Source organism: Diabrotica undecimpunctata, chromosome 5 (genome assembly GCF_040954645.1).
Source record: "Diabrotica undecimpunctata isolate CICGRU chromosome 5, icDiaUnde3, whole genome shotgun sequence".
NCBI classification, from domain to species: domain Eukaryota; kingdom Metazoa; phylum Arthropoda; class Insecta; order Coleoptera; family Chrysomelidae; genus Diabrotica; species Diabrotica undecimpunctata.
In genome coordinates, this window is record NC_092807.1 from 151,692,137 (window position 1) to 151,716,208 (window position 24,072).

Genomic DNA, 24,072 nt, shown 5'->3' on the forward strand with positions numbered 1-24,072 from the left:
ACATGTGGTTTGATCAAGACCTATTGTGACAGGAGAATATAAAACAGACTGTATCCGAATGTTATAAAATATTAAACTTATTGATAACACTGGCTAATGGAAATTGGGAATCAGCTCTAACAACCCTATTGAGAGCATATCGAACATTAAAAAGGTCTAAACTAGACAACACACAACCTCAACAATACTTAAAAAGATTGAGTCTGTACATAATCTTGACATTAAGATTGCTCTTGGAACATTCCAGACAACTTCCATCGAAAGCTTATTGAGTGTAGCCGATAGTAGCCCTATTTTATCGAAGATGTATTTAAAACTATCTCACTCAACTTCTATTGCCTCAGATCCAAGTAAACCGTTGTATGACAATACCTTCAATGATAAGTAAATGAACTACTTTAGTAATAGTGTGTGGTCTCACATACCAAAACTTTTATTAACATCATTAACAGCTATTCCGTCCCTAATGTGTGTCCATTTATTTCTGTTACTTGTTTTTTGCATCCATTCGTGGCCAGCCATCCACTTGAACATCTGTTTTGGAGTATGATTCTATTTTTCTTGTTTGCTTTTAGCCTTTATTCAATAACTTAACCAAAACCTTACTATAAACGAATTCAAATGTATTGTTCTGAATTAAATATTCAATTTCCAAAAGTTTTTCTAGTAAACTCTGACAACTGGCCTCCATGGACTATTAGGGAACCGAAAATCAATGTATCATTAAGCATAAATATTAAGATTTAAACAAATCCAGTAATCTTTAAAGCAGAGCTTAAGCTTACCTTGGACCAGCTATACAAGGACAGGTTTTAAATATTTATGGCCGCTTCAAAAACTGAAGAGGGAGTTGGAGCAGCTATTATGCCCACTTATTGTACCATGTACTCATCATAACTTTTTTTATTGTACAAAGCCCTACAATATATTAATACCAAATACATCTGCTATAGTGTCACACTTTCCCACTGCCTCACTGCAATTAAAAATCTCTATCCGAAACATTCCATAGAGAAAATGACAAAATTAAAACTCTCAAGAAAACCTCAAAACAGTAAGCTTCTTGTGGATAATTTCCCACATTAGTATCGAAGATCATGAATGAATTAGCAAATGTAAATGCTAGCGATGCTATCAGTAACGACGAATAAGAGGTCGAATATCAGAGTCTGGCAACTGATTTAAAAGACTAAGAAATAAAATGTTAAGTGCGTGGAAACGGGAGGGGCAAAATTCAGTTTCGAAACTAAAACAGATTTAAAGAAGCATTTATCAGTGGCAGAGATCAGCAATAAGCAGAAGTTCCCAAGTAATCAATAATGTCTCAGCGTGGGTCATAGTGAGTATACAAACTCACATCTATTCTTAAAAAGCGAAGCTCCAAAGTGATCAATTTGTGATGTAGTAGAAAGTATAGACCATTTCCTACTTGGCTAACCTAAAAATATTATACCATTAAAAGACATGTATATGGCATCCCAAATAGCTCGCAAACGTTTTGGAAATATGCAAAATCAAAACAGTACTTGGACTTTTGACTACAGATATCTAATAGGGTATCTACCCTGCAAAAATATGTTATTTAAAATTTAATCGTGTAAGTACTGTTAATCGCATTTAAATATACTGTAATCGTTATGTTGCTGATATCTTTAGTTAAGCAGAGTGTAAGAGACTAAACTTTTGAAAGAAAAATAACGAAATAAAGGACGTTAATGAAGTAAGCAATAATTTATAATAGCTCTTTGGTAAGTCAATAATGTTGCAACACCGTAACAGTTATCTCACGTATACTATACGTGATTTTTATAGGATAATGAAAAATGCATCTTCGTTAATAAGTGCAGAAGAATGCAACAGGAAAAGCTATTTTAAATGAATCTACAGGTTTGGCATTTACACAGATATAAGTAGCAACAATTTACAAATATAGAGTAAATTAGAAAAATCTATTAACTACAAAGCATGTTCATTATCCCTCCGATCCTGATTGTTTAAATATGCATTTAAACCACAGTATTTTGTCTATTTTCATTGTTGATATTTTACAATTACTACCGACAATTGTATATGTAGAATTTAGTCATAGGTTTTACCATTATAGATTGGGTAAGGTTATATAAGATAGTTAGTCTCTCAGTATCTCGACCTTACTAAATATTTTGTCCATTTTATTATCCCTAGTCGTAATGGACCATCTGACTAGTATTTTACCTTTTGTTTCATCATTTTAACTTCTTTACCTCCTTCACTTAAAGTTCTTTGTTCTTTTTTATCATAATCGATTTTTCGATCATTTTATGTTTCTATTTTTTTCTCTTTTCCTCGTTTACTATTGCCTTTCACTGGTGTCGGTCCTGTGCCATTATTTCCCATTTATAACTTATATTTTGTTCATATCCCTTTTGACTGCTTTTTTCACCTTTTTCTAGACCCGTAGTACAACTCATTTCTCATTTAGTATTTCCCAAAATACATTGTTTATCAGTTAGCTGTGCCTACTCCGTGCCACAGGTCCTACCTATTCTAGTTTACTGACTTCTATTTATCCCATTAGATTTTCTTTTCCGAACAGAGTATCTAATTTGTTGTTTTATCTGCGCCTCCTTCACGTATCCACGCCAGCGGTATTTTTGTCTTCGTACTGTCCATGTTCCGCTTCCATACGTGACTGTTATTCGTCGTATTATGGTCTTATAGGTTTTGATTTTGGTACTAGCAAAGTTTTTTCAAAGAAAGATCTGTTTCTCTCCATTATTCGCATTTCAATTTCCAGTTCTACTTCGTTGTCTTTGGTGATTGTGTCTTCTAGATACTTAGAATTCTTATTTATAGTGCAAAGGAGTTATTTACACCCACTTGAGATATCGCACCCATAGGTATCCCGTCACAACCATCGCATTACATAGTTTTAGACCAATAATTGAATCATAACCTCTTTATAGTCTATAAAAATCTGATGTAGGTCTTTATTATATTCCCAATACTTTGTTAAATACTAAATAATCGAGCCTGAAATCTTACTGGTAGTCTTAACTATTTCTTTAGGGCAGGGTAATCTCTTTAGCAGAATAAAAACACATGTTTTATATGTAGTAATAATTAATGAAATTCCTCTCTAGTCGTTACATCATGCATTTTTTTCTTTCCTACGTGTTGGTATAATATTAGCGCTTCAACATTCTTGCGTCAACATTTCTTATTCCCAGACTTTTATTACAATTTGATAGACTTTACTTTGGTGTTTGCGAAAGTTTTTATAGTATCAATGTAACAATGGGATCACTAACAAGAAGTAAAATGTAGAATAGAGAAGACTAGGAGTGCATTTAACAACATGACCCTCTTTTAAAGCCACAACCTTAATCTGGAGATAAAAGTAAGGCTCCTACGATGTTATATCTTCTCGATATTATACTACGGAGTTAAATCCTGGACACTCACTGAAGCGATGGAGAAAAAACTTGAAGCCTTCGAGATGTGGCTATAAAGAAGAATCCCAAGGATATCATTGACGGACAAGATAACCAACAAGACTGTACTACGAAGAATGGAAAAACAGAGAAGTGATGTATACGATTAAAAGGAGAAAGTTGGAATATCTCTCGGAATATCATGGTTAAAAAACCTGAGGAAATGGTTCTCCACAACAACAACTAATCCATTTAAAGCATCAGTTAATAAAATAATTACAGCCAGAATGATCGCCAATATTCGAAACCAATAGGCACCAAAAGAAGAAGACGCAAGGAAAGTTTTCTCCAAACATTCAATAAGTTTCATCAACTTAAGTTTTTCTTTAAGAATTATTACACAAACAGATTAACTAATAGACCGACAAATTGTCAGCTTCTCGTGAACTCAGATTTTTGTACTATTCTTATTTATTATGTTCGTAATTTAAACACAAATTTAATTTTAATGATTGATGTTTACAGGTGAGAATTTTTTAGAATATAGTGATACTATTCTGTTGTTGCTGTTCTATAATTCATTCTATCTTTTGTCATTTAAATCGTCTTCCATATTCTAAGAATATCTGAACAAACTCTATACAACCTGTGAGCAAGATCCATTGAGTAGATTCAACGTTTTTTACATTTTCAAACTCCTTCGTAGTTTTATTTTATTATGCTATGTGACTAAAAAATTGTCTATTCTTTTGTAACAGTATGATTTTGTGCTACACAAAACAATTAATTTAATAATAATAGTATTGTACTTTTAATACAGTTGCATTTGTACACCTTTGTCATACATGGTATTGGGAGGACGATCTAATGTATTCGCGTCTAGAATCATTTATCCATTTTTATACTTTTTTCACTGTCAACATCTTGACTCTTATTTTAAAGATGTAATTATGTCTAATTATTTTCCAAGAACCGTCTTAATAACCACTCCAAAATATTAGTTCCAAATAACATCTATTGCCCTCCTCTACACAACTCACAATACGTCTCACTCAAATCATCATAGACACCGATGGTGGGTGGGCGGAGTCATGTTAGTCGGCGACCGATTGGTATACGGTTGATGGTGGGGCGAGAGTGACCAGATTGAGATGTACAGCTGTTAGTTTTTGCAGGATTGAGGCGGGGCCATCGAATGTAAATGTGATAATTCAATATGATAGGTAAGTGTGTGAATTAATAAGTGGTTTCTGATAACAGCCTGATCAATCTGGAAGTAATAATTGACATTTTTCAGAATTGAATACAGTTACAGTTATGGATATAATTATGAGCACAGAATTGGCACCTATGCCTATATACTGATATTAGATATTTTAATACAGAACAGGGCTGGTTGAGGAGGTCAGTTTACTAGCTTTATTTTGTTTAGTTGGGAATAGAACACTACTTTAAATTATAGATGTAAAAATGTACAATTTAAAACAAATGCTACTATTAAAATAAAATTTTATTATATTTCCTTTAAAAGAAAATTATATCTACTTATATATTAAGAAAAACGAATATAAAAGAATTATTCCAATATGCATGAAAAACGCCATTGCTATGCAACAGAAAAAAAAACAACAAATCCATGGAATAAACCTTACTTGTTTTGGCATGCAGTAACCTAATTTTAGACGAACTTATTTATCTTCTTCTTCTTCTTCCTCTTTATAGGGTAAGTCCGGGAGAGATGGGCCATCGGTATAGACGGGCCATTCGTCATATTGCAGATCCTCTGTTTATTGTGCAGTGCGACAACGTTGATTTATAACATTTAGTCAACGACAGACCCTGTGAACGTGGTCATTGCGACGTGTATGCATAAACAACGGAGATTTTTTTACTTAATTATATGTTGTTGGTGAAATTTTTCCTTGGTGAATTTTCAAGTTGTGTAAGTTTTGATAAAAGGTAAGTTTTTTTTTATTATTTATGTATTCAACTGTTATATTGAGATTAAACAACTGAACCTAACCTAAAATACCCTTATAAAATTTAAACTGTGTGTTCGATGGCGTGGCCCGTCTCTACCGGACCTTTGGGATAGACGGGCCACAGTGTATCGGTATAGATGGGCTAATAATAAGTATTGGGTTTGTATTATTCAACAATTTCTTTTAATAATAAGTATTATTAATTAATTTCTATATTGTTACAGGTTACAATATGCTTTCATATTATAAGCGGAAATCTACTGTTGAAAGAGGTAAATGGAGCGAAGAAGCACTACAAAATGCGGTTGCAGCTATCAGAGAAAATCGCATGGGACTAAATCGAGCTGCATTAGCTTATGACATACCTCGAAGTAGCATACAGAGAAGAATGAAAAATAATGATCTAAAAAATACAATCGTCTTGGACCTTCTTCTTGGGGATGAGATCGAGATGAAATTAGTGCTGCATATTAAGAAATTGCAAAAGTGCACCCACTCGTGACCATGTACGAACTGTGGCGTTTGAGTTAGCAGAAAAATTTAATGTAAGCCACAAATTCAATAGAAACAACAATAAAGCTGGTTTTGACTGGTTGCAGTCTTTTTTACGGCGCCATCCAGACATATCAGTGCGAAAAGGTGAAGGAGTTTCTTTGGACAGGGCAAAAGGATTAAACCACGAGGTAGTTAAACAGTACTTCGATCTGCTGCTAAGTATTTTAACCAATAGTCAACTAATAAATAAGCCGGTGCATATTTTCAACGTAGACGAGACAGGTTTGCAGTTAAATAACAGGCCTGTACATGTACTCGCGTCTAAAGGATCCAATAATGTCCCTGTTATTACATCAGGAGAGAAAGGAGAAACGATTTCTGTGATAAGCTGCTGCAATGCTGAGGGCATATTTTTACCTCCGTATTCTATTTTTAAGGAAAAAATAGAAAAGAAGAATACGCGGATGGAATGCCACCTGGAGCAATGTTTGCAATGTCCGAAAAATCGGCCTACGCAAATGCAGATATTTTTTACATTGGCTAAAATATCTATTTATTCCTCGAAAGCCTCAAGGCAAAGTTTTGCTGATATTACATGGACATACGTCCCATACAGCAGCAGTGGAAGTATTAGAATGCGCCGAAAACAACGAAATTATAATGTTGTGCTTACCCAGTTATGCCACGCATTTTCTGCAGCCGTTGGACCGAGCTTTTTTCAAATCTTTAAAGGCTAATTTTTACTCGAGATGTCAAAACTATATCAGAAATAACCCAACAAGAAAAATTACACGTTACCAGTTTGGTGAGTTGTTAGAAAATGCGTGGAAAATCTCAGCAACGGTGAAAAATGGAACATCTGGATTTGTTGCCACAGGAATTGTACCGTTTGATCCCGATAAAATTCCAGAGCACGCTTTTTTGTCCACAAATGAGAGCTCCTCAGCTATAGGTAGTAGAAGAACAAAGTAATACAGAAATAGATCTAAATATTTTAGATGAACCAGGTCCTTCACTTGCAGGCATTACTCTAGTCGTTGATGAAGAAACTGCAGCTGGTACGTCTAATGTTGAAGACTCAAGTGTAACACCTGGAAAAGTATTGGACACGTTATCGCCTGTACCCAAAATTGATGCTGCAAAAAAGAATGTAAGGGGCCGAGCAAGAAGAGTGGCGGAAATTCTTAATTCTGCAGACAAAATTCAAGAAAAGAAGATAAAGTAAAGAAACAAGAATCAAAAAAGAAGACAGTTCCAAAGCAGCAAAACAAAAGACGTCAATATAAAAAGTATGAGTTAGATTCGTCTAATGCTGATATGAATGCAGATGTGCCAGTTTTAGATGACAGCGAAGACGAAGACGAATTTAATAAAAATGAGTGCATTGGTTGTGGTGAAGATTACAGCAAAACATCCAGAAAAGATGACTGGGTTTAATGTTTGATTTGCAAACACTGGTGTCATGACAACTGTACAAAATTTGAAAATGTTTGTGATTCATGTGGAAAAATTGCTAGTAAAAAGAAATAGGTTAACATCATTATTTTATGTGTTTCAAATTAGCCCAACTCTACCAATAGGAATGGCCCATCTGTACCTACGTATTGGTATAGATGGGCCAATAAGAAGTATTTAGGTATGTTAATTTCTATAACTTTTATATTCCTCAAGTTACATGTTTTTTATTTTGCATAATAAATATATAAACTATAATAATTATTCTTTTCCAAAAATCGTATCATACACTAGTCAATTTTTCAAGTAATCAAAGTGAAAAAAAAAGTGGCCCGTCTTTACCGGACTTACCCTAAGCAATTCTGCTTGTTCATTGGCGGATTAATACCTATATGGAAGGTTGTCACTTCGGTCTCTTCCATTCTGCCTATGTGGTTATTCCATTCTTTTTTTCAATTTCGTTTTTATTCATTTATAGACTGTACATTGTATTTTCTTCTATTGTCTTCACTTTTCTTTCGATCTCCCATCTCTGACGTTTCCAGTAGCCTTTGCGTTGTGACCTGGTCTTACACTGGATTTATAAATTATTGACTTCATCTCAGTTTGAATGTGTCTGTTTCGCCATATAGTGTTATTAAGGCATCCTGCCAGTCTATTTGCTTTTTGTACTTGATCTCTCACTTCCTTGTCCAGGTCCATTGGCGTTTCTGGTTAAGGAGTCACTACCTTTAAGAATGAATTTATTTATTTAACTTTTAATACAACCTAAATTGAATCTTAAATCCAAAAGTGAATTTGTGAAATGTGTTTATAATAATACACTGAAAAAATTTACTACAAAATGAATAAAATAGCAGATGAAATTAACTTGGAAAGGCTAAAAAAATATTACCAGCTTTATTTTCTTCTTCTTTAAGGGCCGACTGTCAATCAGAGGTTAAATATCATATTTTTATTCTATCTACCGCTGCTCTGAAGCGGTAGGTAAAAGTCTAAACGAGTTCCTTAAATTTTTCAATCATAACACTTTCCTTCTTTCGACACTTCTTTCTTCTCTTATTTTACCCTGTATTATCAGTCTTAGCATTTCATATCGCTGTCTCCTTATTACGTGTCCCGGATATTGAAACTTTCTTATTTTCATTATATTTATTATTTCGTATTCTTTGCCCATTATGTTACGATTGTTACGAGGCGTAACAATTGGCGCCCCAATGTAACTTATCTTATTTATAGATTTATCCTTTGAGTTTTGGTTGGTGACAAATAACTTACAAACATTAATAAATACTATGCTGGTATATAATACTTAGATTAGCAGAGTAAGACTCAAAGATATAATCCATCTTCTGTATAATAGAGAAGCTCCCCTAAATAATATAAAAACTATCGAAACACCTACCAAAACAACAAAATGGAAGTCAGAATAGATGGGAAATTTACAGAACCCATAGAAATAGGCAGCGGAATAAGACAAGGGGATTCATTGAGCCTCATGCTCTTCAATTTGATCATGGATGAAATCATCAAAAGCGTTAACAAAGGAAGAGGATAAAAAATGGGAAACAAAGAAATCAAAATACTCTGTTACGCAGACGAGGCAATATTGATAGCCCACAATGAAGATAGTCTGCAAACACTGGTCCCCAAATTAAACATAAAATTAAAAGAATTTAATATGACAATCTCATCTCAGAAAACTAAAACAATAGTAGTTAGAAAAGAACCAACCAGATGTAAAACAGAAATTGATGAAATCAGTATTGAAAAAGTAATGGAAATAAAATACCTGCGAATTACACTGTCTAGCTATGAATACCTGGTCAAAGAAGTGACAGATCAAGTACAAAAAGCAAATAGACTGGCAGGATGCCTTAATAACACTATATGGCAAAACAGACACATAAACACTGAAATGTAATCAAGAATTTATAAAGCCAGTGTAAGACCAATAATCAGAAACAAGACCCGACACAGCCACAACGCAAAGGCTACTAGAAACGGCAGAGAGGAGAGTACTGAAAACAATGAAATACAGGAAATATGTGCGGTCTAAAGGGAAGTGAAGATATTAGAAGAAAATGTCACGTACAGTGTATAAATAAATGAACACAAAATACAAAAAAAATAAATAACCACATAAGCAGAATGGAGGAGACCCGTGTCGTCAAAATAGCAAGAGATAAGGCACCAATCGGCAGAAGAAGTATCGGACGACCGCGCAAAAGATGAAGTGACAACCTTCCATAGAGGTATTAATCCATCAATGAACAAGCAGAATTGCTTATAAAGAGGAAAAATAAGAATATAATTTTTGTTTAACTTTATTAGTAAAGTATTAACTTTATTAATTTTCATCTCTTTATATTATTGCACTTGTTTAGTTATGATGAAAATATATCTGTCCACCTCTTTTATTTTACAATACTCTAATTATTTGTATATTATTGTTATATTATTTTACTTTGGGTATTTGTACTGATTTTAATACTTCTCCTTCTTCTTCTTCTTCTACTTCTTGGAGATATTTCGGTCTGTTTAATTCTGAAGCTGCTTCTGGTTAATTTCCTGGGAGGTAGATTGCCAACTATCCCTTCATCTTTTAGGTGGTTTTCCGGGAGGTCTTGAACCGGGCGGGTTGTTTTCTAGGACAATTTTTGGGAGTCTATTCTCATCCATTCGTCTTACATGACTGTACCACATCCTTTTACGCTGCCTTCCCCATCTTACAATATCTTGAATTTTGCACTGCTCTCTAACGTTTATATTTCTCACCCTGTCTCTTCTTGTTTTGCCCACTATTGTTCTTAGGGTTTTCATCTCGGCAACCCTTAGCATCTGTTTCGTTTTGTTGGTATCTTCGCACGCTTCTATGCCATATGCCATGATCGGTCGTATGCAAGTCTTGTAGATTCTAATTTTACTATCTGTGCGCATATACAGATTTGACCAGAATATCTCCCGCAGGCATCACGACAATGCGGATGCTTTATTCATCTGACTGCTTAGGTCCTTTACTGGGTCGTGTCTGCTTGATATATCTATGCCCAGATATCTGACTTGCATCACCTGTTCTATGGGGTTGTTCTCAACCACTAACTTACATCTGAGCGGAACTTTTGCTATTGTCATACATTTGGTTTGTTGGTAGAAATGGTCATATTTAGTTGGCGGCTTATTTGAAAGAACTGAAAGAGCTGTCTTTGAAGATCATCTTCTGATTCGGCAATAATTGCTGTATCATCTGCATAACAGACCATACCAATTCTTTTGTTGCCCATTCTGTATTTGAGATTTAGAGATGTTACGTTGTTTATAATTTTGCCCATGAGTAGCTTAAACAATAAGGGGCTTAAACTGTTGCCTTGTCTAATTCCTCCCGGTGTTAGAATATTTTCAGTGAAGTGGTCTCCTGCTCTAACTTTGGTTACATTGTTGTTATTTAGGTTATGGACTATCTTTGTTATGTTGGTCGGCGTTTTATTTTCTATTAATATATTTAGAATGTCTCCCAGGCGAACCCTGTCAAACGTCTTCGTCAGATCAATGAAGCAAATATTCGCTGGCATGCCGAACTCTATAGCTTTTTCTTTTATTTGTTTTATTATAAATACTGCATCTGTTATAGACCGCCCTCTTGTAAAACCTTGTTGTTCTTCAGCATTAGTGATTTGCCTTTCCAATTTGTCCTTAAGAATACTTGTGAAAAGTTTAATCGTTGTATTTAAGAGGGTTATTCCTTTGTAGTTTTGTGGGCAAGTTTTTTGTCCTTTTTTAAATATGGGGATTGTGATGCTCTTATGCCATTCCTCTGGTGTTTCTGTGTCGTTTAAGATTTTGTTAAATAGTTGTGACAGTTTACTTGCAAGTTCAGGGCCTCCATATTTTAAGAGTATATTGGGTATACCATCTGTTCCAGGTAATTTTCTGTTTTTTAGCTTCCTGATCTTTGCTTCTACCTCTTCGTCATTGATTGTAGCACTTATATCTGCTTCGTATTCGTTTATATTCAGCGTTTCTTCAGCATTATATAGCTCCTTAAAATGCTGTTGCCATGTCTCTATAGGTACTCCCTTGGTCTGCACGAACTCGTTAACTGTTTTTTTTTCTGTTCCGAAGCATTTTCCATACTTTCTTTTGGGCACCATATAGATCGTAGTCCATGTCGCTGGTGAATTTAGCCCAATGTTCTCTTTTGATTGATTTTATTCTTGCGTTTACTTCGTTTCTTACTTGGACATATTCTGCGAGAACTTCTTTCGATTGTGTGCTTTTATGTCTCAGGTACCATTTGCGTTTTAATTCAGAGAGTTCTTTTACCTCTTGACAAAACCACGGTTTGGTGTGTTTTATCGCCCTCTTGTTAATTTTCCGCTTTCCAATTGCTTCTTCTGCTGCTTGGTTAATGCATTTTCTGATTTTTTGCCAAGTATCTTCTACTCCCCATTCTGATTGTAACTCGATCTCTTTTAGTTTGCTGGTAATCCTGTTCTCATAAAGGAGTTTTGTACTCTCTGTTGCTAGCGACTCTTTATTGTGTTTTTTAAGACAAGGTTGTGATCAGTCCCCGGGTTAGCAGATGTTGAGGCTCTGACATCAAGTACTTGTGACGGTGTTATCACTCGATTTGTGATTATAAAATCTATCATTGATCGCTGGCCTCGATTATTGTTAAAAGTGTATTTATGTTGGTCTTTATGAGGAAAGTATGTGTTGTTGATTCTCATTTAATTTCTAGCTCAAAAGTCTATTAGTACTTCGCCGTTTTCATTAATTATTTCTTCGTTGTACTTTTGTTTTATATCTGGTATGACATCGTTTTTTATCCGTGCATTAAGATCCCCGAATACGATAATTTTGATACGATATTTCACTTTTTTAACTTACTTGTTTAGTCGTTTTGTTTTATGCAGTTCATTTTTCTCTTTTGTGTCGAATTTTGTCTTATTTTACATAGCAGTACAGATACTAGTTATTTTTTGTTTTGTTTATCGTTTTATAATAAAAGAATAAATATATATCTGGATAACTTGGTAAACGAATCCTGCATCTTATCGTACCGCCAATGTATAAAACAATTGGCGATACTTCTCTAATGTAACTACATATTGCCTTGGATGATAAATAATAACTCCATATTAAATTTGTGATGTTTCTCGTTTATTGGTTACTTATATACACACGGAATAGCGTATCGATGACATTACTTAATATAATAATTATAGCTCACAAGTAACTATACTTACATCTCGAATAAATGAACTGTTATAATTGACTAATTGACTGTAATATTAATCCCTTTTTTTTCGTTTCTCGACTTTATTCGAATTATTTCAACTATTAGATAGTGGTCAGAATATACGTCACTTCCGCGATATATTCTAGTATCTTTGTAGATGTTCATTTATTCCGAATAAACATCCTGATTTTTATCGTATCCCGAATAACATACGCGCCTAGTAGTGGCAAGATACCGGCAACGATACATTGGCGTATACGGGTCTTTACAGTAGGGATCCTTGCCTATAGAAAAATGCAAGCGGGTGTGGGATAATACTGCACTTTTGTTGGAGTGGTGGTACGTTGACTAAATCATGCAGGATATGATGCTGTTAGAAAAAGCATTCAGGAATTAAACGCCCGAGTTTAATAATAGTTTAATAATAATTAAACTAAATATAATAATTAAATTTAAATAAAGTTTTCAGGCCATAATAATAAAAAGACCTTCTAGAATGCAATAAAAATTATAGTAAAATGAAGCAAACTGAGCCTTCGTTCGAAATTCTGGATGAGGACTATTTCAGCATGAATACCATTACAGGCTAAAAAAATTAAGATATGGTATTGGAATCGTGGAAGACTTAGAGGTAAGAGTGTGAAGTTAGTCGATGCACTTACGAGAAGGATAGTACGAATTACATGTATTCAAGAGACTAGGTGGAAAGGACGAAGGGCGAAAGAACTAGGTGAAGGATACAAATTGTGGTATGTAGGGAATGGTAACACTAGGAATGGAGTTGACAGGGCCTGTTCTAGGGTTTCGAGCACCTTAGGCAAAACAAAAATTGGTCCACTTTATACAAAGACATAAAAAATTGCTGCAAATTAAAAAAAAATAGGAAAAAAATTAAAAAATAAAATTACACAATAAAGAACTGTGTAAAATGAAAAGAAATAAAATATATGATAAATAAAGTAAATATGTTTCATGAAAATAATTTAAAAATATTTTTTCCACCCTTTAAATCTGCAAACTTTTGTATGTTTTCGGTTATATTTATAATGTTTGCAACTTCATTTTCTATTGACAAAATTGCCAAGCTATTTGATCTTTTATTTTTCATCGTTGATCTAAAATATGTTTTAATAAGTTTCAATTTGCTGAAACTACATTCGCAAGCTCTAACGGTTACATGAATTATTAGCAATATTCTTAAATTTGTCCATAAATTTGACATAATTGTTTATATGTAGATCGTAAATTTTTTTTTAAAATTGAGAATCTCTAAAGAACTGTTAATTCCTGTTCAGGAATTAGATTCCTGAACAATATAATTTCATTCATTAATTCAGTATAAGAATTTTTTTTGATAATTTAAAAGCAAATTAAAATTCATGCAGCTTTTGCGTAATTCACCATTATTTAGATTATTTTTCAAATTACACAAAACTTCCCAAGTATTAGAAAAATCATTAGTTTGTTCAAAATGTTCTACCAATGAAGAATTTAATGTACTAATATATGTTGAAAACATTTGTTTTGAAATGTTCTTTCGCATCAACAACATCATCAATAGCTTTATAAGCATGCTGTCTCTTTATACAGCGGATGCATTTTGTATAAAGATTGGTTTATACCTATTAATTCAGCTATCTCTCTCGCGCCTGCTAAGCATTTTTCAAAACCATTGGAACTGTAATATTCAAGATATTTCTTCTCCTTTAGGTGCCGTCTTCTTAGCGAAGGTTGGCGATGACCTCTGCAAAGTCTTCCCTATTTTGGGCTTTCCTTATTAAACTTTGAAAGTCTAATCCTGTTCAATTTTTGATGTTGCGCAGCCAGGTCATTTGTCGTCTACCCGGGCCGCGTCTGCCTTCTATTTTCTCTTCTATAATAAGCTGAAGGAAGTTATACGTGTCGTGTCTAAATATGTGTCCAAGCTAAGACGTTGTACGCTCCTTGGCAATTTCTGTGAGTTCACGTTCTCTATTCATACGCCTTAAAACTTCTTCATTTCTAACGCGGTCGGTCCATGGAATTTTCAACATACGACGAAATACCCACATCTCAAAGCTCTCTAAATGTCGTAACGAGCTGACTGTTAACGTCCAAGATATTTAGAACATGATGTTTAGAACAATGTTTATGTGGGACAACAGATCATACCAAACAACTATTAATACTAGAAATGAATATTCGCATATTTGTTTTGATAAAGTAAATGCTTCATGTTCTACACCAGCATCTTTAGTATTTTCATGTAGAACTTGTAAAAGTGCATCACAGATTTCAGTTATTTGGATTCTTAAAGGTTCGATGCAGTTTTTTTATTTATTATTATTACTACCTAGATTTAACCATACGGCTTACAGTCCCTTTAAGGGGAAAATTCACTCATCGCAGATACCTACAGTATCAGAAGGATTGAACTCTGGTATGACCCTTTGCATGTTACCGAGCCCTAGGTAACATGGTACGTTGGAGTATCTCCCAAAAAATTTCTTACGCATCCAGATGTTGACAGCAGTAATGCTTTTTGCATGATCTTATAGAGATGTTAATTAAGACTCAGCTGTTTTATGTTTTCTAAAAGGCTCTCCGGGATTCCTCTAGTAGTAGAGAGAATAACCGGTATCATCTAAGTACTTTCCATTCTCTATTGTTTCCTTACTTGTATTTTCAGATCTCTGTACTTGGCGATTTTTTTGTTGTATTTAACAAGCAGATTATTATTGTTAGCTTTCGCCACATCTATTAATGTTGTCTGTCTAGTTAGTTTACCAACTAGTATGAGATTCGGTCTATTATGTGCCACTGGTTAGTCTGTGAGTACAGTGCTATCCTAGTAAAGTTTATAGTTGTCGTTTTCAAGCATTCTGTCAGGGACGTATTGATAATAAGGAAGATAGTCAGTTTGTAGAAGTCCCAGTTTGCTAGTCAGTTCTTGGTGAAGAATCTATGCTACTGTCATGGCCTTTTTTGTAATCAGTTCCTACAAATGCCTGACAGCCCCCCGTAAGATGTTGGATGGTTTCTCGGGCTTAACATCCATACTGGGATTTGTCGTTTTGGATCTGAGGGTCTAATTTTTAGTTGCAATAACCTTATCCTAAATGGCAAGTAGGAAACCCTCTGGCTCCGGAAACAACATTATAATAATTATTATTATTATATAATGATATCGAGACAAAGCAGAGCTTATGTTGCCCAAATTACAAAATATTTGTAAATACTAAACTAAATAATATAGTATAAATCAAATTTTCTAACAAAGTAAAAATAATATCCAAAAGAATGAGTACTTAGAAAAAGTTCTTACAATAATAGCAAATACAAAAATACAAATATTACAAAGTATACATAAGATTACAAAATTTATTCTAATGGACAGAAATCATATCAAATATATCCTTATCATTTTAACAGTTTTCAGAAGAAAAAAATACAAACATTATAGTTAACATAAGACTAGGTACAATATTCCGTTAGTTTTCCTCAAATTTGTGTTTGAAACTATTTAAACTAGTAGCTTCTACTATGTCATCACTTAAACTGTTCCATTTATCAAAAACTGGGTTAACTAAAAAGTTTTGTCTTATAGTGGTTTTAAAAGACTCCTTTTTCAATTTATAGTTATGACCTCTTAGTCTAGCATCTTCGGTAATATTAAAAAAAGTTTATTGATCCCTAAAAATCCCCCCTAAGAATTCTATAAGTATATATGACATCACCTCTTTCTCGTCTATGAGTTAAAAAGACTTGAGCTTTCTTGGTTTTCATAGTTTAAGCTTCCATAATTAAAAGGTAGCTTAGTACCTCTTCGTTGTACTTTTTCTAATAAATTAGTGTCCCTTTAAAAATGTGGTAACCAAACTGACACTGCAAATTCTAGGTGAGGTCTGACATAACTTTTGTAGAGTTTCAAAAACAAGTCTAGGGACATTATATCAAAAGCTTTTGATAAAGTATAAAGCAGAGTTCGCTTTACTAACTACTTTTACTGTTTGAGTAGATCAACCAAAAATGGTTGGTGGACCGTAACACCAAGATCATTAACTTCCTGAACCGATTTCAGAGGAACTATATCCATAAAAACTAGAGGAAAATACAAATCCCATCCCCATTAAGAGTGGAGTGAGACAAGGAGACGTAATATCGCCAAAGCTTTTCAACCCAGCCCTAGAAGACGTCTTCAAAACTACAAATTGGTCAACCTCTGGCATTAACGTTAATGGCAACACCTCAGATTCGCTGACGACATAGTGATTATAGCGAGCACATTCGAGGAACTGCAAATTATGATGGGGGAACTAGCAGCCAGCTCCCAATACGTCGACCTAAAAATGAATATAAAAAAACAAAACTAATGACAAACACAGATGACCTCAGACGTATAACTATAAATGGCAGTGAGATAGAACAAATCCAGGAATATATCTACCTAGGCCAAATCCTGAGACCTGACAAAGAGAACCAAAGTGCGGAAATTACTAGAAGAGCAAGACTAGCATGGGCAGGATTTGGAAAACTTAGTTGGATAGTTAAGAACCGCAAAATACCCCAATACTTGAGAAGCAAAGGAGCAAATACCCCAATACTCAAAGCTCAATATTTGAGGAGCAAAGTGTTCAACCAATGCATCCTTCCTATCATGTCAAACCTAGACCCTAATCAAGGCAAACATGAATAAACTAGCAGATAAAAAGAGGAACGACTGGGTAAGATCCAAAACAAAAGTCGAGGACATAGCAACAAAAAATACCAAACTTAAATGGAGCTTCGCGGGTCACACTGCTAGACAAAAAGACCAACGTTGGAATACTACAATACAACATTGGAGACAATCAATGTTGTATGTCAATCGCATAATTGACATTCTCAGCAAAATTCAGCTTGTTAGTCTCGTTTTTAGAGACCAAATCTCTGATGACTGGACTAATAGTGCAAATTCCTTTCTCTTTTGTAAATCCGAATGTGTAGTTGCCTTCCCAATATATTTTATAATCAAAGCAATTAATTATACTCATATAAAATTATTGCTGAAAACAAATGGAGTTATTGTTTATGTTCCAACATAATAAAATTTAATATTTAATTTAAAAATTAGTTACGGTCATTGTTAATAAAGATACAAACTTCATTTCACAGCAATAAAATCTGCCATTGTAAAATAATGTATGTGATTGTTTCTTTTAATGCTATAAATAATTACTTAAAGTAACCAAAATAATTTCACACCGAATTAAAATTTGGCTCATAAATACATTTTTTGCCTACGTTGCAGTGAAAATTAATTTTTGAACAAAACAACTATAAATAAACATGGTTGGGCGAAAATCAGGCATGCACTATATCAGATTTCTTTTAGATTACACAATAGCTTTTCATTTGTATGAAACGTTTAGATTGCATATATACTTAATTATCAATTCCAATATTAAATGTATTCATATTTAAATTAAAAATGAGTATGGGTTCTTCTCTTCTTCTCATGGCGCCGTCTCCTTTTGAAGGTTGGCGATCCAAATGGCAATTGTAGTTTTGGAAACATCTGCGCGAAAGATTTCTGCAGATGAGCGGTCGAACCATCTCCTCAGGCCTTTCAGTCACGAGTTCTGGCGTCTTCCTGCTGATCTTTTGCCCTGTATTTTTCCTTCCAGTATAACTTGAAGTAATTCGTATCTTTCGCCTCTCAACACATGACCCAAGTATTGCATTTTCCTCTCTTTGATTGTTCTTAGTGATTCTTTTCATTTACACATGCGACAAAGTACCTTAACATTAGTAACTCTTTGTACCCATGGAATTCTCAGCATTCGTCTGTATATATACATCTCAAAGACATCTATTATTTTTTCTATTTCAGAGTCCATTGTCAAACTTTCACAGCCATACAGTAAGACAGAAAAAACGTAACATCTGATTATTCGGATTCTAAGCTGAAAACTAAGGTCTGATCTTGTAAAAAATGTTTTCATGCTCATGAATGCTTTCCTTGCTTGTTCGATTCTTGATAGAATTTCTTTTTTTGGATTACACTGACTATTGATATTTGCTCCTAAATATTTTATAGAATTTACCTGTTCTATTATTTGACCCTTGGCATACACATGTACGTTTATTGGTGTCTTTAAAAATACTAAAGTTTTAGTTTTGGAAACGTTTAGATGTAAACGAAACATTTCGCTGTGGTGAACTACCGCATTTATTATATTTTGTAGTTCTTGTGCGTTGCTTGCTATTAAGACGGTATCATCAGCACATCTGATGTTGTCTATGCTGATTCCGTTAATCTTAATTCCGCCTTGGACCTCGTCTAATGCTTCTCTGAATATAGACTCCGAATATAAATTAAACAGTAGCGGTGATAAGACGCAACCCTGTCTCACTCCTCGTCAGATTTCTGTATCTTCGGATGTTGTGTGCTCTATGTCAATTATTGCCGTTTGGTGCCAGTATAGTTCTGAGATAATTCGCAAGTCTTGTTCGTCAACTTCAGTTGTTCTCAGAATTTCGATCATCTTTTGATGGTTAACGCAGTCAAATGCTTTTCGATAGTCAATAAAACATGCATATACATCTACATTCATGTCTCTGCATCGTTGTGTTAACACATTTAAAGTAAAAAGAGCCTCTCGTGTTCCCAATCCGTTTTGAAATCCGAATTGGATTATGGGTTAGTTCTATATATATTTAGGGATTCTACAGTATTCACTGCCTTCCCTCGCTCAACCGTTTCCATCTCTCTCTGTTGTTCCATTCTCCATCGTTTAGTCCTCTCTTACTCATGGCGTCGTCTACTTCGTTCCTCCAGGATTTTCGGGGTCGTCCTCTTTTCCTCCTTCCTATGGGGCTCCATTCGGTTATTCTTTTTATCCATCTGCTGTCGCTAGCTCTTCTTACATGTCCATACCACTTTAGTCTTTTTTGTTCTATATATGTTAGTATGTCTGTTTCTATTGATGTTCTTTGCTTTATTTCATCATTACTTCTTCGGGTTAGTTCTACTAATTTTTTATCACATTTTTCCTTGAATAAACAGTTAAAGTTCTATGTACTAGCAAAGTGACTCCTACTTTGACTCTGGTTTCTTTGGCAACACCACTGTAGATCATCAAAAAATTATATAGCATCATATCTCTATTTTTCTTTCTAAGCTATCGGGCTATATCACAGAACGTTTTCGGAATAACTATTCCATCATCAGTGCTATCTGGATGCACATGTTTGAAGCCACTAAATATGTTTGTAAAACCCTTTAAATGTGGTTAGATTGACTTTAAATTACATCTTTGATATTTATAGGTAAACTATGATGTTTAAGTTATAAAAGGAATTGATCACATAGCAACTATTGCTATCAACAAGTCTTCACCGATACTTCATCTAAGGTCTTGCAACCCCAGTGGAGTCTTACATTCTAGATATAGATCATGGTCATCTGATGCATCCTGCGACGTGGCTCGGACGTCCAAATGTTTTCCGGGATAAGCAATCCATTGGCGTATAATAAGCAGTTCCACTTACCAGCAATGAGCTGGTGAGTAGAAGGGTACTCTATGGTCCTTAGATTAAGAAATTGGTCTCGAAGGCGGAAGAACCAAGAAAGTGGTCAACGGCATCAAATTCCAGAAGGTAACGAGAAACCACTGCATTAAAGGTCCCTGATGACATCTCTAGTAAAGCTATCATGGTAAACACAACTAAGGTGGAAACAACTACTAATCATAGAATACGGAAGCCAAGATTCGAGAGGGGAGGTAATCCACCTCTAGATCACAGGACCTCCCAGATCGTAACTTAACTAAAAAAAACCCCTGTGACAAAACTGGAAAAGTATCTCTAAAAACTTCAGAGTTGATTATCAAAATATGTACCTGAAATGTGAAGACAATGTATGAGGCTGAAAAACTTGATAATACCATTCAAGGAATAACCAGACTTGGAGTAGGTATAATGGACATAAGCGAAATGAGGTGGCCAAATAGTGGTGCTCTTGTAAAAAGAGCTCCTGACAACCAAATGGTATATCACTCGGGAAATAATGACGGTTAACATATGTGTGGAGTTAAAGTAATCGTATCTCCTCAATTACGTCAATATGTTATAAATGTTATACCTATTTCTAAAGTTTCTAAAAGATTAACTGCTCGGGTACAATACTACTCCGGTCAAATTAAATTTTTTACAAGTGTATGCCAGAATCAGCGATAAACCAGAAGAAGAGGTAGTGCAATTCTATGAGTTGTTGATAAATTCACTTAAACAAATTAAAAAGAAGATATAGATATTATTATGGGCGGCTTGAATGCGAAAATTGGTAAAGGGAAAAGCGGTGACTTAATTGGTGATTTTGGTCTAGAGAAGAGAATTAAAAGGGGAGGAAGATTAAAACTATTTGTAGAGGAAGAAGAATTTGCAATACTAAATACATTCTTTAAACTACGACCAAGACGTTTGTATACTTGGGTCTCTTCGCGAGATTAAACAGGAAACATAATAAGGATTCAAATTGGTTACATAATGGTGAACAAGAGATTCCGTATGGATGCATATCAGTTAAAAGTTACCCTGGTGCTGACTATCGTCAGATCATATTCCTGTTATTGGTAAATTTAGGTTTACATTTAAAAATGTTACAAAAAGAATGGTAACAAAAAATGTGATATGAGAAGACTGAAAGATAAGGAAACAAAAGGGACAGACGCACGGATTCTTTAAGAAAACCTAAGTAACATAGAGCAATGAAGAGGAAAAGTTGTATGAATGGCAATATACTGCAACTCATGAAAGAAAGATGAAAATCAAAGAATAACAAAAGAATGTACAAAAATATTCAGAGACAAATAGGAACCGGAATACGTAAGGCCAAAAAAATTGGTTAAAAACACAGTAGTGTTTGAACAAAACACGGTACGTTTTATATGCATAAAAAGGTAAAAAAGTAAAACGTTTATTGTTTTACCATAACAAAAATAAAATGCGTATCCTTCAATGATTTTCGGATCATCAGCTTAATGAACCACATTTTAAACTTACTTCTAAAAATCATACATCAAAGTATATATAGAATATGCGAGGAAAAAATCAGCTGTACACAATTTAGTTTTCGAAACGCAGTGGGTACGAGAGAGGTTCTCTTTAGTATACAAGTGCTATTTCAACGATGTAGAGATATGAATTGCGATATTTATGCATGCTTCATTGATTACCATAAAGCATTTGATACAGAAAAACACGATAAGTTGGTGAAGATATTAACAAAAATTGGAATAAACACCTGTGATCTAAGAATTATTAGCAATCTCTACTGGAATCAAACATGGTCTATCCGTACAGAGGTAGGGGAATCCGATGATATCAAAATCAAATGTGGGGTCCGACAGGGATGTATACTATCACCCTTGCTGTTCAACATATACTCTGAGGAAATCTTTCTCTGAAGAAGTTTATGAAGACCGTTATGAAGCCCTCTATAGAGCGTTTCACGTTAAGAAAATAACAATAGGCTTATGGAGATCAGTGTTGCCAAAACTCTCAGGCGTGCGGTTTACTAGATTGTCGATATATTTTTCGAATTTCCATTTTCAATTAACATTTAACTGTAAAGTCAGAATAACAACTGAAGAACCACAAAGCCTTATTATCATTATGTAGTCTCAGAGAACGACATAAAATCGCTGACATACGCACACCGTATTATTTTAAGTTGCAATTAGTAATTAGATATACGCATTCCAAGCGGCCCGTTTATTTGCTTTTAATTTTTTAATAGCCGGCAAAGCTAAGCAATATGATTCATGGTATATGATATTCTTACCGAAAAACAAATAAACTGTCGTTACTATAATTAAAATAAGATAAAATAAAATTATCTTTTGTAAATACTATTTATTTAATTAAAATCATTTTCCCCACTTTTCATCTCTTGTTTCGAATGGACACTTTTGGTCAATTACGTTAAAAAACAATTATTTAATTCATGTCGGTGAAAACGAAAATACAAATTATACAACCGTGAATAGTGCTTGTGTTCATCGTGGCATCGCTGCGCTTCTACCGTCCATAAGAAATACATGGACCTATCTCCGCAATGTTATTTTCTTAACGTGGAACGCTGTATAGGAGTTAATGAATAGAATTACAGAAGTGAGTCAGAGATATGGACTTTCACTGAACATTAAGAAAACAAAATGTATGATGATATTTAAGAAGAAACAGCAAATTGAAAGAATCAGTGTGAATGGTCAACCAATAGAAACAGTAAAAACATACCTATACCACGTCAATGACAATTAAGACCATTCCCTAGAAATAAAATGCAGGATAGAAAAAGCAAGATCTGCATTTCAAAAATGGCTAAGCTATTCAAATGCTATGATTTATCAGTGCCCATAAAATTCAGGTTACTATGATGTTATATCTTTACTATACTGTTGTATGGAGTTGAGTCGTGGACTCTCACAGATGCTACCTGCAAGAAAATTGAGTCTTAATGTGGCTTTATCGTCGAACACTGAAGATATTCTATACCGACCACGTTACTAACCAGTACGTTTAATTAAGAATTCTTCTTTTTCTTCTTGATGTGCTTATCCGTTAAGAAAATTGGCAATCATCATGGCAATCTTTATCTTATCTGCAGCAGCGCGAAAAAGCTGCACAGATGTTGTATTGAACCAGATTCTGAGGTTCTTTAAACAAGATGTTTTTCTTCTTCCTGGATCTCGTTTTCCAAATATTTTTCCTTGCAGGATGGCTTGAAGAAGAGCATGTCTAGATTCATTTCATAATATGTCAGAAGAACTGTAACTTTCGAGATTTGATGGTGCTCAGTACCTCTTGGTTCTTATTCATTCTTCTGATGACCTCCTCATTTGTGACTCGTTCAGTCCACGGGATCTTAAGCATTCTCCGATAATTAAGAATGCAAAAAGGAAAAGAGTTGTTTATACAACAACCATAAATCTTTTAAGAGCATCAGGCCCTAGAAGAAGAAGAATAGCAATACTGATTTTCTTGTAAGGTTTTTAATTGTGTGTATTCTAATTAACTTTTAATAAATGGTACATCACAAATTAATTGGTGTAATTATACAAAATTGCTTATGAAGATAATAAGTAACTAAAAACCAATTGTTTTTAGAAATGATGAAGTTGCTTTATTGAAGTAATTATTACTTATCTTAATTTAAATATTAGTTACGGTCATTGTTATTCAAGATGTAAATCTAGACCTGTTAATGTATATATTTACATAACCACTCTTAATATTAAATGTTATCATGTAGGATGTACTTATCTTGTAACGGTGGTCGATACAATTTGCTTAAATGAAATATGTACATCATGTATACCTATTATCAAATTTTTGGATTTTTTAAAACATTTTAACGTTTTTCTTAGAAGTTTTCTCACAAAATTCATTGGCTCTAATATTATCAAAAACAAAATATTATCAAGTTGCCTTTGAAAATAAAAGTTTGTTTACTTTATTTACT